Source organism: Lissotriton helveticus, chromosome 9 (genome assembly GCF_964261635.1).
Source record: "Lissotriton helveticus chromosome 9, aLisHel1.1, whole genome shotgun sequence".
Lineage (NCBI taxonomy): Eukaryota > Metazoa > Chordata > Amphibia > Caudata > Salamandridae > Lissotriton > Lissotriton helveticus.
Genome location: NC_136070.1, coordinates 624,436,813 through 624,452,897, shown reverse-complemented (window position 1 = coordinate 624,452,897; position 16,085 = coordinate 624,436,813). Strand labels below are relative to the sequence as shown.

Here is a 16,085-nt window from a genome sequence, read left to right as displayed (position 1 = left end):
CCTTTTCACTACATGCATTCCCCCACTGCGGAAGTAAAAATAAAATAAAAAGTAGGAAATAGGAAATAGCAAATAGGCAGAGTGGGGACACATGGGATACTGGATTCAATCAACAAAACAACAAAACCGCCTTAACCAGTTCCAAAGGAAGGCAAATGCTCTTTTGAAGACCTGTGAAAAGCGAGTTGAAAGGATATCAGGTTTATCAATGGACAAGGGGGCAGATAATATTATGAATTCATATGAGACGGTGCGGATGAGGGGTACCTAGGAGATTTTTTATGCTTTAGAGAGAATTCTATCTGCAATTTTATCTTTGCTAGAAAAAAGCACAGTAAATACAGATCACATATTGGATGTCCTCTCTCCCATACTAACAGGGGTTCAAGAACTTAATTAGTCCAAGCAAGCTGTGGTAAATAAATAATTAATTACCGGTACTATTTTTGAATACATTAATAATAACAGATAGCTCAATAAATAAGAGGCAGGATCCGATGTATCTGAGTCTAACAGGCTTTAATCAGGCAAAAGGGAAGGGACAGGATCGGAACAGCCTGAAATAGAATGGCACAGAAGGCAGCTGCAACGTCTCATTAACAGTACAAGGTATATATAGTAAAACATCACAATTACATTACATACAGTAGGCGTAACAAGTGACAAGCATAAGATAAGAACACATGGGCGTGAAAAGAAGGCGTGCACAGGGCGTGCACGTAGACATGTGATGAGAACGTCACAGAAGTGTCATAAAGTGGGTGGATACATGTAGGGGGCTACCTGAGCAGCTGGAACCTTTAACCTAGTGGTGCGCGCAAACGGGCAATGACGTGTTACCGGGGAGAACTGGGGGCTATGACTTCTGGACTAGAAGAGGAGACTAAAGTCTGCGGTGTCAGGACGACATGTACCTATAGCATATCTGGTATCTGGTGTTTGGAGTACATGTTGATAGAATCTAAAAGTTATCAGGGCAAAGGCTACTTGACACTAAGGCTGGTGCATGCATATATTCTTCATGTATTGCGTGTGCTATGAATCTTCATGAATATTAATACAGTAATTCTCTTACATGGAGACAGAAATACTAGACTATAGCTGAAGCTGTTTATGCGGTTCGCTAGCTTAGGAATGTGAAGACGGAGAGCTGAACTGATAACTAGAGGCATAATATATTCTTGGCAGACAGGCAGGCAGAGCCAGGCCGGGCACCGCGCTGCGCGGCAGGAAGTAAGTGAAGGGTCAGGGATGCAGGTGGGGGCTGCATCGCTCCTCGGAGTGGGTTCAGGAGACTGGAGCTTGAATCTGGTGTCTGGGCCCTTTGAGGCCTAGAAACGGGGACAATGCGGGGAATATAACGTGCACACTGTAAAACGTGGCAACATAGGCCTAATACTCGTTGCTTTCATGAGACTGGAAACTGGCATACTAGAGTTGGACACAACTATAATTGCGTCTTTAATCGATCATAGGGGGATATATGCATATCGATCATGCACATATAACATAGGATGGGGAACACGTAGGCACATATGACAAGGCAAAATTCAATTTTCCTCATTCCCTCCTTGTGCCCTACGTTTCCATCAGGAAACATCAATATTCATGATACCATCTATCTGTTCATATAGCATCATTTGCTCGTCTCGAATTGTCTTGGAACGGGACTTAGGACTAGGAATACAAGAGGTAGCACACAAGCCGCAAATCGCAGGGCCACATTGTAAACATAGGCAGCAACTGAATATGATCATTACTGCTATACCCAGCAATGACAATACTTTCCATCCCCAGGCAGATATTATACTCCAGAGCCAACCGGACCATGTCCAGGTGCCGGGATTCTGGTGTAACTGATGGGCAATTTTATGAAGTCTGGTTATAGCTGAGTAAACAGACGGTGCGTTATTAGGAATGAAAATGCAGCAACTAGATCCGATGACTCTACAAGCTCCTCCCCTATCGGCCAGTATGACGTCAAGGACGAGACGATTTTGGAGCACGACAAATCTCATAGCAGATTGCTCTTCAGTTAAGTTACCTAGAGCGGAAGTAGTCTCATTCACTACTGCTTCAAGGGTTCTGGTTAGCCTACGTATTAACTTACTATTCTGGACAGGGCCTATGAAGAAGAAGAAATCTTTATTGAAATCTTGATATTGTTCTAAGGCAGTTTCAGTTTGATCGACAACTGGGGACTCGACCTCCCTTCTATGTCTAACGTGTACTAGATGTGTGTTTCTGTGATAATCGGATGGGGCTAGGAAAACTGGTGGCAGTAGGAAGGCAATGTAACATGTTCCATCCCAATCTAGGGGCAGACGAACATATGCGGTCTGGCCACATACAAAATAAGAATGACGTGAGGCTTTGAAAATAGATTTCCCACTGTCACTATACTCGACCACAGTAGTACAATCACTATGTCCTACATGTGCGGAACCATTCTTTCTGACACATAATTTGCCTTTAACGGGTAGAACTGAAATAGCAGGCAAATCTGGAGTAGTCTCGGACTGAACATTCAAAACCATGAAATTCGAGGAATAATTACCTAGATCATATACTTCATTTTCTAGATCTAACCCTGTTCTATGGGAAAGACCTTCCTTATCTGGGAAACATGTTCTATTCAGAAGGGACATATCATTCGAGGATGACGTTAACGTGGACCATGCTCCACACGAACCATTATGTGAAAACGGATAGGGAAAGAGTGGCAGAACTCCCTTCGGTGTCTGGAAAGGGGGGAGTCGACCACACACCCAACAATTAGTGGCATTGCTGGTCTGATGTGAATAGTGTAATATTCGAATAAACGTATTATTGCGCATGGCAAGATGATAAGATAACTCGTGGGGAGGCAGGTCACTAAAAGTGTGCTCTACTGTAACATTAGAAAACATATGTACATGTGAATTAATAGGAAAACATAAATGTAAGGCATAACTTATGCAGGTAACCATAAGACTCAGAAATATCATGAAAAATAGAGTAACAATACATCGACTTCGAAGATTCTTACAGTATCGTATTCTCTTAGAGTTTTGACTAACTCTCTCACTGTGTGGGTCTATCTCATACATGTCAGGAACCTGTCTAACCATTTCACCCGAGAGGGACTTAGACAATTAAACTGGCTGACTTACTAGACCTTAATTTTTCTTTATACTCCTGCTGCGGAGTTTTCTCTAGCAGGGGAAGTTTAGATTCAGTATCTGGGCAGTCCTTGAGAACGGGGCAGTCTTTGAAAAAAGTCTTTGGTTTGAGTCCATGGAATCTTTTCACGTGACTGGAGTGCAACCACCCCTTCCTGCCTTCAATCTTCACGGCAGTCCTGGTTGTTAGCAATACAAGTCTTGGTTCTTTCCAGCGGGGCTCCAGCGGACTTGAACGATCAAAGTTCCTAATCAAAACGAGGTCGCCTGGTATGACCTCGTGCGGTTTCACTTGAGTGTTGTCTGGAAAAGCAGCGGCAACCTGTGAACGACAAGAGAGTAGTGCAGACATCAAGGAAGCCAGGTAATCTGTCAGCATATTACTGTCAACATCTGTAATTGTACGTGGTCTAGGTGTACCCCACATGTTTGGGGGACGACCGAACACTACCTCATAAGGAGACAGACCTGAACGGGAGTGAGCGACCATTCTCATATAAAAAAGAGCGACTGGCAGGGCTACCATCCAATCTACGCCTTTTTCTGCGCATACTTTGGCAATGCGGATTTTCAGAGTCTGATTATGTCTCTCTACGAGACCGGCTGCTTCAGGATGTCGTACACAGTGGAACTTCCACTGGTACCCTAACAGAAGGGATACTTGTTTCATGAGCTCGGATGAAAATGGCTGGCCGTTATCTTTCGTATGTGCCTTGCACTTCATGATAGCAATAGCTGTCGGTAAATGTATTGCATCTAACAGAGCTTGAATGAGGGGGCCATGCTGAATCTTGGTTCCATGAGAAGTCATAAAACCTCTTTCTTGCCAGAGCACTCCAAAGTCGTGTACGACTCCGAATGCATAACGTGAATCTGTGTATATATTTACTTTCAGGTTCTTAGCTCGTATGCAGGCTTGAGTCAGAGCGACGAGCTCTGCTGCTTGAGCAGACAGGGTGTCAATACGATGTGTTTCTATAACTTCAGTTTCAGTAGTCACTGCATACGCGGCTACTAGTTCTCCTGTACTTGTTCTCATACATGAACCATCCACATAAAGTGTCAGGTCGGGATCAGGTAATGCAATGTCTGTCAAGTCTTGTCTTGGCTTCGTCATGGTGTTAACAACTTCCACACAGTCATGTGTGGCAGGATTTGAGGTAACTGACGGTAACAGTGTAGCGGGATTTAAAATGTTGCAGCGTCTGATTTCTATGTGTGGCTGAAACAATGTCAGTTCATAACCTGTTAAACATGCAATTGTCAAGTGCTGAGTCTGTGTTCGGTTTAAAAGAACTTCCACGGAGTGTGGAACTTGTACTGTCAGGGAGTGTCCTAACACTATGGAATCACTTTGTCTGATAGCTAGAGCTGTGGCTGCAACGGACTTGAGGCACGCAGGCAGAGCCTGGGCCACCGGATCTAATGTGCTAGAGAAATAAGCACAGGGCTTGTATTGTCCTGCTTGATCTTGTGTGAGAACAGATAATGCAGTACCATCACGTTCAGTGACAAAAAGTGTAAAAGGCTTACTGTAGTTCGGTGTTGCTAGAACAGGTGCTTGGCAGAAAGCTTTCTTTAACTCATTGAAAACAAGTGTATGTTCCTGGGTCCAAGGGAGGACAGTCGATACGGCTGCCTCCTGTGTCATTAACTGTATCAGTGGCTTGGCTAGAAATGCGTACTGAGGAATCCATTGTCTGCAGTAAGAAGTGAGGCCGATAAAAGCTCGTACCTCCTTCTGAGTCTTGGGCTGTGGAAGATGTGCTATTAACTGGATACGGTCAGGTGTCAACTGCCTACCCCTCTTGGACAGTAAGTGTCCAAGGTAGACCACTTGCTGGACACAGAATAGCAATTTGGAAGGGGACACCTTGTGCCCCATCTCGGCCAGGAAATACAAGACTGTTAGTGACGCACGTTCGCAGTCACGTTCAGAACGGGCTGTGATCAATAGATCATCGACATACTGGAGCAGAGCGGTGTCAGTTGGCATGTGAATATTGTCTAGTTGTCTTTTCAGTGCTTGACTATAAATGCTAGGACTCTCTGTGAAACCTTGAGGAGCTCGTGTGAATTTATAGCTCCTTCCATTTAAACAGAATCCGAAAAGGAACTGGCTATCTGGATGAATGGGGACACTAAAGAATGCGTTCTTGAGATCGATAACAGTGAAGAACGTAGCTTCAGAATCAATGGCAGTCAATAGGGAAGAAATATCTGGAACCACTGGGTACTGGGGTATGATACATTTATTAAGTTCTCGAAGGTCAATCACTAATCGATAAACTGGAGGTGCATTTGGATCAGTACGTTTCAGAATCGGAATGATAGGAGAATTACATACATTGGAGTCAGTTTCTACAACTACTCCTTGAGCAATGAGCTCGTCAATAATTTTGGATAAGGCTGCTACAGCCGCAGGTGGCAATTTGTACTGTCGGATTCGTGGTAATACAACACCTTGCTTCAGGGTAACACGATGGGGTGTGATGTGCATACAACCTACATCAGTTGGACCTTGCGCCCATAAATGCTGTGGTACATTCAATAATCTTGGATCAAAATCACGTAATACATAATGACCTTTAAAATCTCGCAGAAACAGTCGCACCCCTTCTGGGGAGCAGCATATAACTGCTCCTAATTCTTTCAGAGTCTTAATGCCTAATAAATTCTCTGGACATGATTTCGTGAGTAACAAGTCTGTAGTTCGGGATAATGGACCAACTTCTAGAGTAACTGGTTTCGATATTTCATTAACAATAGGCTTTCCTGAAAATCCAAGGGAAACATTTCTAGAGCCTGAGAGTGGAGCCCCTGGAACCTCGTCATGACTGATGGTAGTCCTACTTGCCCCTGTATCAATCAGAAACTTTCTGTCTTTCCCTAATACTTGACTATGTACATAGGGACCCTCTTGATCTACAGGAATCTCGATGAGAGGCAAGCCAACCTCCCTCTCTAGGCTGTTTCATGAATATGGCTGATAATCTGGATACTCTGACTGTGCGTACTGGTACATCTGCTGTGTAACGTGTTGTGTTGCAGCTATAGGCTGCGGTACTGTAACTGTCTGTGGTGCATTTTGCGGTGGCTGGGAAGTCTGTGAAACTTGTTCTTGTTTAGGCGGACGTGGTCTCTCTTTCGTTTTACCAGTAGCTATGTTGTGTTTCAGAACTGCACACTCGTTTATATAATGACCTGGCTGTTTACAGTAATTGCATGTCCCTTTAACGGGAGCTGCAGGATGACTAGCTTGATTCGGACCCCTCTTCTGACTGTCTTGCGGAACAGACTGTGCAACTAGTACTTTCATTTTCGTGTCTTTCATACGTCTCCTTTCATGTTCCTGCTCCTCCCTAATTCTGTTCTGGTGGTACTGTAGCATCTGGAGCATTTGCGACGGAGTATTAGCTTGCCAGGTACTTTCGACTTTCAGTACTCGATTTTTAACTTGTGGACTTGAATTCTCAACTAGCTTGGTAACAAAAAGATGTGGATACGATTCACTACTTGTTTTCAGACCACTATTAATAATGAAACATTTCTCAAATCTAGAATAAAAATCACTAGTGTCTTCGTCTTGTTTCTGTTTACAGGCTGAGATGGCATCCCAGTCTTCCTTTTTCGTGGCTAGTAATCTTGGCAAGACTTGTATTAACAACTCGGGCAATGCTTTAGCTTTATCCCCAAGACCGGTACCTGGAACTCGTGTATTATCTTCAGTCTCTAATGCGGCCCAATCTATCTTTTTCTCTCCCACCTCCCATTCTTTTTCTTTCAGTTTTTCATATGTGCCCGCAGGCAACAGGACCTTTAACATTTTAATGATATCAGGATACGTGTATTCTCCCATACGGAGCATGTCCTTTAATTCACGGTGGAACCCTGCTGGATCTTTATCATGACAGGGTATTAACTTTTTCATTTCCAGAAGTTCTATTTTCGTGATAGGGGTGTAAACAAATACTCGTTCTAGATCACCCCCCTCTCCCTTAACTGGATGTACTTCTCGTAACGGATTCTGTCTGTCTATGTAGAATGATTTTCTTTCTGGGGGTGGAACGGGAACAAAATGTGGATTCAGGAACGTTCTGTATTTGTGGCGCTGTTCTAATATGACACTAATTAAATCGGTACCTAGACCTTTCCATGTGTTTAGGAGTAACTCGTTCAGTACATCATGTAAAGGACCTGGATCAGAATGCTGATCCTCATACAGTGTAATGAGGTGCTGGATCATATACGTACCCACCAGACGTTGCTCGGCTGGGGGCAGTTTCAGAAACGTTCGGACCACTATTTCATCTGGAAACGTGGTAGAATCACTAGTCCATCGGACTGCTGATCGGGCTAGTTCTTGTTCATGCATTGTACTAAGCTCGCTATAACCTATTCGTGATTTCAGAATTTTATCAGTAGCCTGGAATACTTGTTCAATAGAACACTGTTCTGGTACTGGAGGAGGAAAAACTTTCTTGTAATCTAGGCGTGAATGTCGGTCGGAAAATCTAGTTCTACCTACGTACGCTATTCTGGAGGGATTCTCGCTGTCTACCTCTTCACTAGAAGAGTCATTCTCTTTCTCGGTTCCTCTTTTTGCTTCCTCCTTCTGGTGTATACTTATAATTTCCTTACGAATTTTCTTGTACATACTTTCTACACTACCTTGTGTCTTGTGTTTTCCCTCGGCTATATTATCACTCCACCTGGTCAGGCCTTTCATCTCGTCTTTGTCTTTATCAGGATAATCTTGCTCTCTTATTAAACAGTTAATCAAGAACTGTAAAATCATATGTTGAATCTCGGCTTTCCTGTGTGCCATAGCTTCGTGAATACTTCCTGGATTCTCCCCTGTACGGACAAAACGATATATTCTGTCTAGATGTTCCTTCATGTCGGGCAGGGTGACCAAAAAGTTGGCAACCCGTCTTAAACGTACTGAATATAATACCATGTGATCTTCGCCTGGAACTGGATCATATATACAGTCAGTAAGAAGTCGCTTGAGGTCTGTGTATGTAGCCACTTTTGGCGTACGCTGTAACGCTGCTTCTCGCGGCGTCAGTCGTCTTACTTGAGGCGGGGTGATAGGAGCACCTCCCCCTGCACCTCCTGAACTGGAATCGTCAGTTAATACTGTACGTGCTGGTAGAGTGGCTGGCCAAAACGGGCACACCTAATGTGGGCTGGTCCGGGGGCACTGGCACATTAACGTGGTCCCCGGGACCAGTGGCTGGAGGAGCAGGAATTACATTATTGACAGGGTGCTGCGGGTGAGCAGGCGGAATAGGATTTGCATATTCTGGGACTGTATCGTCCAAGTAGGACGAAAGAAAAATTTCAGCTGCGGTTGGTTTATGACGTAGCTTAATCGGGACCAATGGTGGCGGTAAATTACAGGGTGCTTCCGGGGTTGCCTTTGGCAAGCCCTCGGCAAGAAGAGGATACATACCTTTAATAAGGGCATTTCTCTGTCTGTCTGACTGTTCTGCTCTAACTCGTTCACCTTCTTCGATTAATTCCCTTTCTTGGGCTTTCTCTGAGGATTCCCTACTTAATTCTGTTTTTCTGAATTCTTTTTCGGTTCTTCTATGAGATTCTTTGCGCCATAACTCGATGGCATCTTTCTGGGATTGTCTGGCTTTCTTTTTCCATAATGCTTCTTCTACTCGCATGATGCACTCGGCATCCCATGTACCTGATACAGGCCATCTATATTTCTCTTCAAGATCCTTCGTGTAATCCACCCATAAGTCTAGATATAATATGGCATCTAAGCCATGCTTGTGATACATGAAATGTCCTGGACTGTCCCTAGGAGGGACAGGAACTGCTTCTTCGAGTAACCCTTTTCTGGTCTTTATCTGACGTAACTTCGAAAACAGAGGCATAATCGGGTCTTACTTGAACTAAACACAATACACAATAATCACAGTAATGAAATGGCAAACAAATCACTCATACCACGACATAGAAATACACATTAATAACAGTTCGAACAGAATACTACCTGATACACTGAAAACATAACACTTGAATTTCTCGAGAACGGACTTACTAGAATTACTGGATGCACTGCTAAAACAGTACAGAACATACCGGTCTCGTAAAGAGACACGTCATACCGTATCCACCTAGGTGAATACTTCGGACTGGATCTGTGTACCCAAACCCATCGGACCAGGAACAAACTAATGAACCTGTCTAGATACTTCCCCCGCAACGGTACTCACCGGGAAGCAGAAACTGAAGGCCTCGGACTGGACTGGACTGCTACGACGTCTGGTTACTACGCATGCGCTTCGAACTTCGGACTTCAGAAACAGGTGGGCCTCCGGATACCTCGGATCTTGCTCTCTCGGCTTGGGCTCTGGTCGGGACGAACCGCATTCCTCACCGCCTCGTCTGGATGCCGGACCGCAGTTTCCATCTCCTCCGTGGGCCTGAGGGAGACTTGAAGCAGAAATATCTGCACGTGCACGGTAGAGTTCCGTCACGGCTGTAGAAGGGTCAGGGGGCCTGCGTTACATCGCCGGCGCGTGGGGAAGGGGCTCGTCCCTATTCGGGCGCCATTTATGTGGTAAATAAATAATTAATTACCGGTACTATTTTTGAATACATTAATAATAACAGATAGCTCAATAAATAAGAGGCAGGATCCGATGTATCTGAGTCTAACAGGCTTTAATCAGGCAAAAGGGAAGGGACAGGATCGGAACAGCCTGAAATAGAATGGCACAGAAGGCAGCTGCAACGTCTCATTAACAGTACAAGGTATATATAGTAAAACATCACAATTACATTACATACAGTAGGCGTAACAAGTGACAAGCATAAGATAAGAACACATGGGCGTGAAAAGAAGGCGTGCACAGGGCGTGCACGTAGACATGTGATGAGAACGTCACAGAAGTGTCATAAAGTGGGTGGATACATGGAGGGGGCTACCTGAGCAGCTGGAACCTTTAACCTAGAGGTGCGCGCAAACGGGCAATGACGTGTTACCGGGGAGAACTGGGGGCTATGACTTCTGGACTAGAAGAGGAGACTAAAGTCTGCGGTGTCAGGACGACATGTACCTATAGCATATCTGGTATCTGGTGTTTGGAGTACATGTTGATAGAATCTAAAAGTTATCAGGGCAAAGGCTACTTGACACTAAGGCTGGTGCATGCATATATTCTTCATGTATTGCGTGTGCTATGAATCTTAATGAATATTAATACAGTAATTCTCTTACATGGAGACAGAAATACTAGACTATAGCTGAAGCTGTTTATGCGGTTCGCTAGCTTAGGAATGTGAAGACGGAGAGCTGAACTGATAACTAGAGGCATAACATATTCTTGGCAGACAGGCAGGCAGAGCCAGGCCGGGCACCGCGCTGCGCGGCAGGAAGTAAGTGAAGGGTCAGGGATGCAGGTGGGGGCTGCATCGCTCCTCGGAGTGGGTTCAGGAGACTGGAGCTTGAATCTGGTGTCCGGGCCCTTTGAGGCCTAGAAATGGGGACAATGCGGGGATTATAACGTGCACACTGTAAAACGTGGCAACATAGGCCTAATACTCGTTGCTTTCATGAGAACTGGAAACTGGCATACTAGAGTTGGACACAACTATAATTGCGTCTTTAATCGATCATAGGGGGATATATGCATATCGATCATGCACATATAACATAGGATGGGGAACACGTAGGCACATATGACAAGGCAAAATTCAATTTTCCTCAAAGCCGTAAAGAATTTGGAAAAGGGTCCTGAAGTACCCAGTCATGCATGTCAAATATGTAACAGGATGCCAAAGAGTGGTACTAAATTGATGGATGAGGAAAAGTAAGAAATGAATGTGGGATCTAAAAGCGTCTCTCTTAGAGGTAGCCCAGCTGTTAGTTTACCCTCAGTTAAACTCCAGGAGAGCACACAGTTTACCAGTCAAGGGTAAAAATCAAATTTGAAAGGATCCCCAGTAACTACCCCATTACAAGTTTACTCTAGTTTCAAAAAAAGTAACCCAATCAACCGAACCCCAAAGTTAACTGAAGAATTAGTAAATTCCCTAGACAGTGTACCTTTAGATGAGGTCCCAGTATTGAATGAAGGCCACGTCAGAATTGGTCGAAGGGGTAAGAGGAAGACCAGGAACCGACCTATCCCTAAACGAAATAAAAAAAGAATCGCGTTTCCTTCCACTAAGTGAGGAAGTAAATAGTGCAAATCTTCCTCCAAGTAGAATGGACACGGGGACTTTAGGGCAGTCCATATCCATATTGAATACGGGTCAAAAGACTGGGCAAGAAAATAATAATCAGTCGTTCTGTGCGAACCGGGTGTCGATAGCCCACAGTGTCAAGAGGGCCAGGAAGAAAGTGGGGTAAACCCTGAGAAGAGTAGTGACCCCATATTAGGAAATGTAATGGAGATTTTTTGTGAGCCGGTAATAGACCATTCGGTGGCTTTAGGAGGTGACGTACTCCACCGAAGTGGGCAGGATACTCTTCAGGCAAGGTTTGACCCTGGTCAGGGGACAGCTGGGGTGGGGGAACGGTTTACAGTTCTTAATAACAAAGGGGGGAAGTCAGATAGAGACACAGTCATAGGCAGCCCAGTATTAGAACAAGAATTAATACGGTAGCTGGAGTCGGGCAAGTGAGCAGGACTTTGATTTTTGTCTCCCTTTTTGAAACAGAACCAATGTTACTGAATAGAAGTGCCCTCCTACAGATGTTAACAGAAATAAAGGATTTGGGATTAATAACCAGTAAAGATATTGAGACGGTCTACTTAGACTGGAGGAGCACTCCCCCAAGCACTAGAGCTACATTTACATCAGGGATAGTGTCAGCACTGGTTATGGCTAATGCAGACTGCTTTAAGAAAAGTGGTATAGATGTGATCCCTACTGTATCCCCTTGCCGAGTACCTGTAGAAAGCTTAGGAACGATTTATCAGACGCAAGAGTATGGATGCTCTAATAATAGGGGTGTAAATATCCCCATAAATCTAAAAGATATCGAAATAACAGTAGGGAGAAACTCAGGAGATAGAGAAATTAACATTTTAGAACCTGATGTCCGATGGCCCACTAACCCTAACAGAAAGGATGAGGTAGAAAAGTGGAGTTGGGTTGCAGGTACCCTGAACGGGTCAAAAACAGCTACTATAAAGCCCATAGTGCGAGGGTAGCAAATTGGGAAATATCCTATCCTGGAATGTGGCGGGGGTAGGAAAATCAAGTTATAAACTTAAATCATTATTATAATTAGACCCCCAAAATAATTTGCCTCCAGGAAACGTGGATGGAGGAGGAGTTTCAGTTCGAGAAGTTTTAAGTGTACTGTAGTACAGCAAAAAAATCAGTAAAAGGGCACGCAAGCGGAGGTTTATTTTGCTTATCTGTGACATAGTATGGAACCCTATGATTTATAAGCATCCATCAAAATGTTGTATTGTAGCAAAACTGAGGATAAGTGTAAATAACTGGGGGCATGCAATTTTTCTTTTTCTGGTAAATGTGTATATTCCCCCAGGGAGAGTGTCAAACATATTGGTCGATTCTGTCTGTACTTTTGTACAAGGGTTAAGTAACAAAGAAGAATGTTCACGTATAACGATGGTGGGTGATTTTAACGCCAGTTATGTCCTTTTCTAACCCGGAACTGGAGGAGGTTTTGGCTATACCAGATACTGTATTGCCGGTCCATTTAAGGTCAGATAAATTAGGCTTGTTACTCTTGCAAAATTTTAGAAGCTTCGACCTGGTAACGTTAAACAGTAGATTCCCGGTGGATTCCTCTGCAGCCTATACCTTCCGGGTTCTACATGGTCACTCTGTAATTGATTACATGGCAGTTTCTTTTCAACTATTTAATGCATGTACACAATTTAAGGTATCTGCCACAAACATGAGTGAACATAATTAGGGCTCCCGGTTTTATGGTATTTATTTTTTTGACATTTCCGTCGGTATTTATCCACATTAATTTTTTTCTAGTATTTATCCATATTTATTTTGGGTTTTGTGGAAAAATGAAGCTGGAATTAGTATATTTCCACATTTATTTAACAGGTAAATATGCACTTATGCATGCATGCCTACTAGGTTTCAATGCTGTAAACACCCGCAGAAGATAAATTAATGCACTTTTAAGAAATTATGCACATTTCAGTATTAAGTTTGTGCATATCTACTGCTGTCAAAGTCTCTTTACTAAAATTCCTTTCTTTTTTAGCCCCCTTATCTATCAATCCACACAGCTATATGTCTGGCAGTTATGGCAGACAGTATTTACAATTACTCAAAAAGCAACCCAATTTCTGTTTTTATCCACATTTAAAAATAAATACAGACAAGAAAATAAATGTTTTCTGTCTGTATTTATCTGTAAAAATCCGTAAAAATGGAAAACAGGAAGCCTTAATCATAATATTTTAGTTGTAAAAGTGGACATAGAAACTGAGAAGCCTGAACTTTGGAATCAGAGGGAGGAAAAGGTCTCTTATAACCGTAACAATGGGCGCACTTGCTGGTCAAATAACTTGCTTCCAAATTTTAAGACTCTTTTTGAAAATATTGCCTTTATTTCCTGCCAAGAAACTTAGATCTTTTGGAAAAAAGAAGCACGTTTTTAGTTCTACTCCATTAGTAATATTATCATGGGAAATTAAAATATTTAATTGGGAAATTAATGGTTTAATTAGAGACCAATTTAGGGTGCCCGAGACACAAAGGCAGAGAGAAATATTAGGCTGAAAAAGGTACGGAAAAGGAAAATAACTGCTGACTAAAGGAGGGTGGAAGACGAAAAATGGGTTAGACTCCGAGAGGTGGCTCTTTCTGGAGACTCAAGGAAGTATTGGACACTGATAGCAAAATTTTGTGATGGGAGAGAGAAGTCAAACCTATTTTAATCCCAGAAGCAGAATGGTCTAAGTATATTTCCCAACTCTATGCTTTAAATCCCATAGTTGGACAGAACCAAGAGATTAGTACCTCCCTATCTACGGGGGGGGGCAACTATGGGCCACCATCATGCACGGAGATTGAGGGTTACATTAAAGGGGCAAGATATTCCAACGCAATGGGTCCAGATGATATACCAGTAGCTATAATAAAACAGGATTGTGAAGAATGGGTAAAAATATTGCACCTGTGGTTTGTCCATTGTTATACCTACCGTGATATTCCACAATCTTGGAAGGGAAGTATACTGGTCCCGCTATATAAAAAGGGTCCAAAAAATTTCCGGCCAGTTTTAGACAGATTTTGCTCCTGGATGCAACAGGTAAACTGTTTGCAAAGAGTATTCTCTCTTATCTCCAAGAGTGGGCTTTTGGAAATAATGATATCCCTTTGGAACAAACAGGATTCCGTAAGAATAGTGGCACACTGGATAATATCTCCATTCTGCAAACGTTAACTGAAAAATATGGAGTAAGTCGGGGCATGCCATTAGATTCAGCTTTTATAGATTTCTCCACAGCATTCGATAGGGTAGATCGGGGGAAGCTGTGGAGGAAATTGGTCACTATGGGGATACCAGGGAATCTCTTAAGATTAATAATTGCTCTCCACTCTGATACCTGGACTCAAGTATTATTAGGGGGAACACAATGCCTTTCGAAGGAAATAGTAACCAACAATGGGTTGAAGCAGGGGTGCCTGCTGGCCCCTTTACTCTTTTCCATCTATATTAATGATTTGCCAAGAAGAGTGGGGCTTAGTAAAGGGGATCCTCCTAAATTAGGAAACTTAGAGTTGAGCTGTCTGCTATATGAAGATGATGCCATAATAAATGGATTTAACCCAATTGGACTGCAAAGACGACTTGGTGAGCTAATTAGGTATACAGAGCATTATTATCTAAAAATAAATATTATGAAAAGAAAAATCATGATTTTTAGTGATAAAGGATGTAAGGTCAGAAAAAACTTGAATTGGTTCCTGGGAAAAGAGAAATTGGAAGTAGTAACATTTTATCCGTATTTAGGAAAAATATTTACAAATAGGTGCTCAGCGAATAAACATATGGACCATTGCAAAGGCAAAGCTATTTCACAAGCCTTAGCAATCAATCGTCTGTACACACACTGTGGGAAAAGACTTTGCTCACATATAATTTAGGTTTATAAAATAAAGATTCCACTAACGCTGAGCTACGCCAGTGAAGCAATAGATGCACAACAGTGGGCCAAATTCGAGAAAGTGGAAGGACAAATTTGGCGCCACATATGTAATCTGAATCATGCGGCACCAATTGCAGTGCTTAGGCTTGAATTTGGTCTCCTCTCTACATATGTGCTTTCAATGGCCGCGTGCTTATGATGGAGTAATGCACTGTTAAATAGCTCTGAAAATTCGCTACGGGTAGCATTGTACAGAGAAATATTTGTAAATGTGAAGGAAAAAAGTGCTATTTTTTTAAATAATTTAAAAGCATTATCAATGTTTGTTTTTGATATGGATGGGGTAGTGGTTCTCCCTAAGAGGGCATTGAAAATTATAATAAAGAAAACAATCTACGGGGTCTCTTGTGAAAGAGATATTAAAATGTGTTCAAAGAATAGAAACATGGATTGTATAGTGGGGAGTAGTATTGTCAAAAATCCCCAACCTTATGTTCTATAGAATCTTAAACATGGAGTGAGTAGGGTGATTTTGCTACTAATATTGAATTTACTCCCCCTACGAATCGTAACAGGAATTTGGGAGGGTATCCCTAGACATGAAAGGTACTGTCATTTATGTAACTCCTGTATACAAGACTTGAATCATGTTTTATTTGGTTGTCCCGCATTACAGTCAATACGTCACAGATATTTAAGGAATTGTTTTCTAAAGTATAATATTGTTACTGCAGAAGAGGCCCGAAATTGTCTGTTCCCCCCCCCCATCCGAACTGATGCGTTTGAAATTTTTCAG

General features: G+C 42.7%; 1 protein-coding gene across 1 annotated transcript in view; it reads right to left on the bottom strand.

Annotated features, from left to right (window-relative positions):
• LOC144781704 (cytochrome P450 2C5-like) overlaps window positions 1-16,085 on the bottom strand; it is an 852,328-nt gene that overhangs the window by 672,027 nt on the left and 164,216 nt on the right. The gene's annotated exons all lie outside the window — the stretch shown is intronic.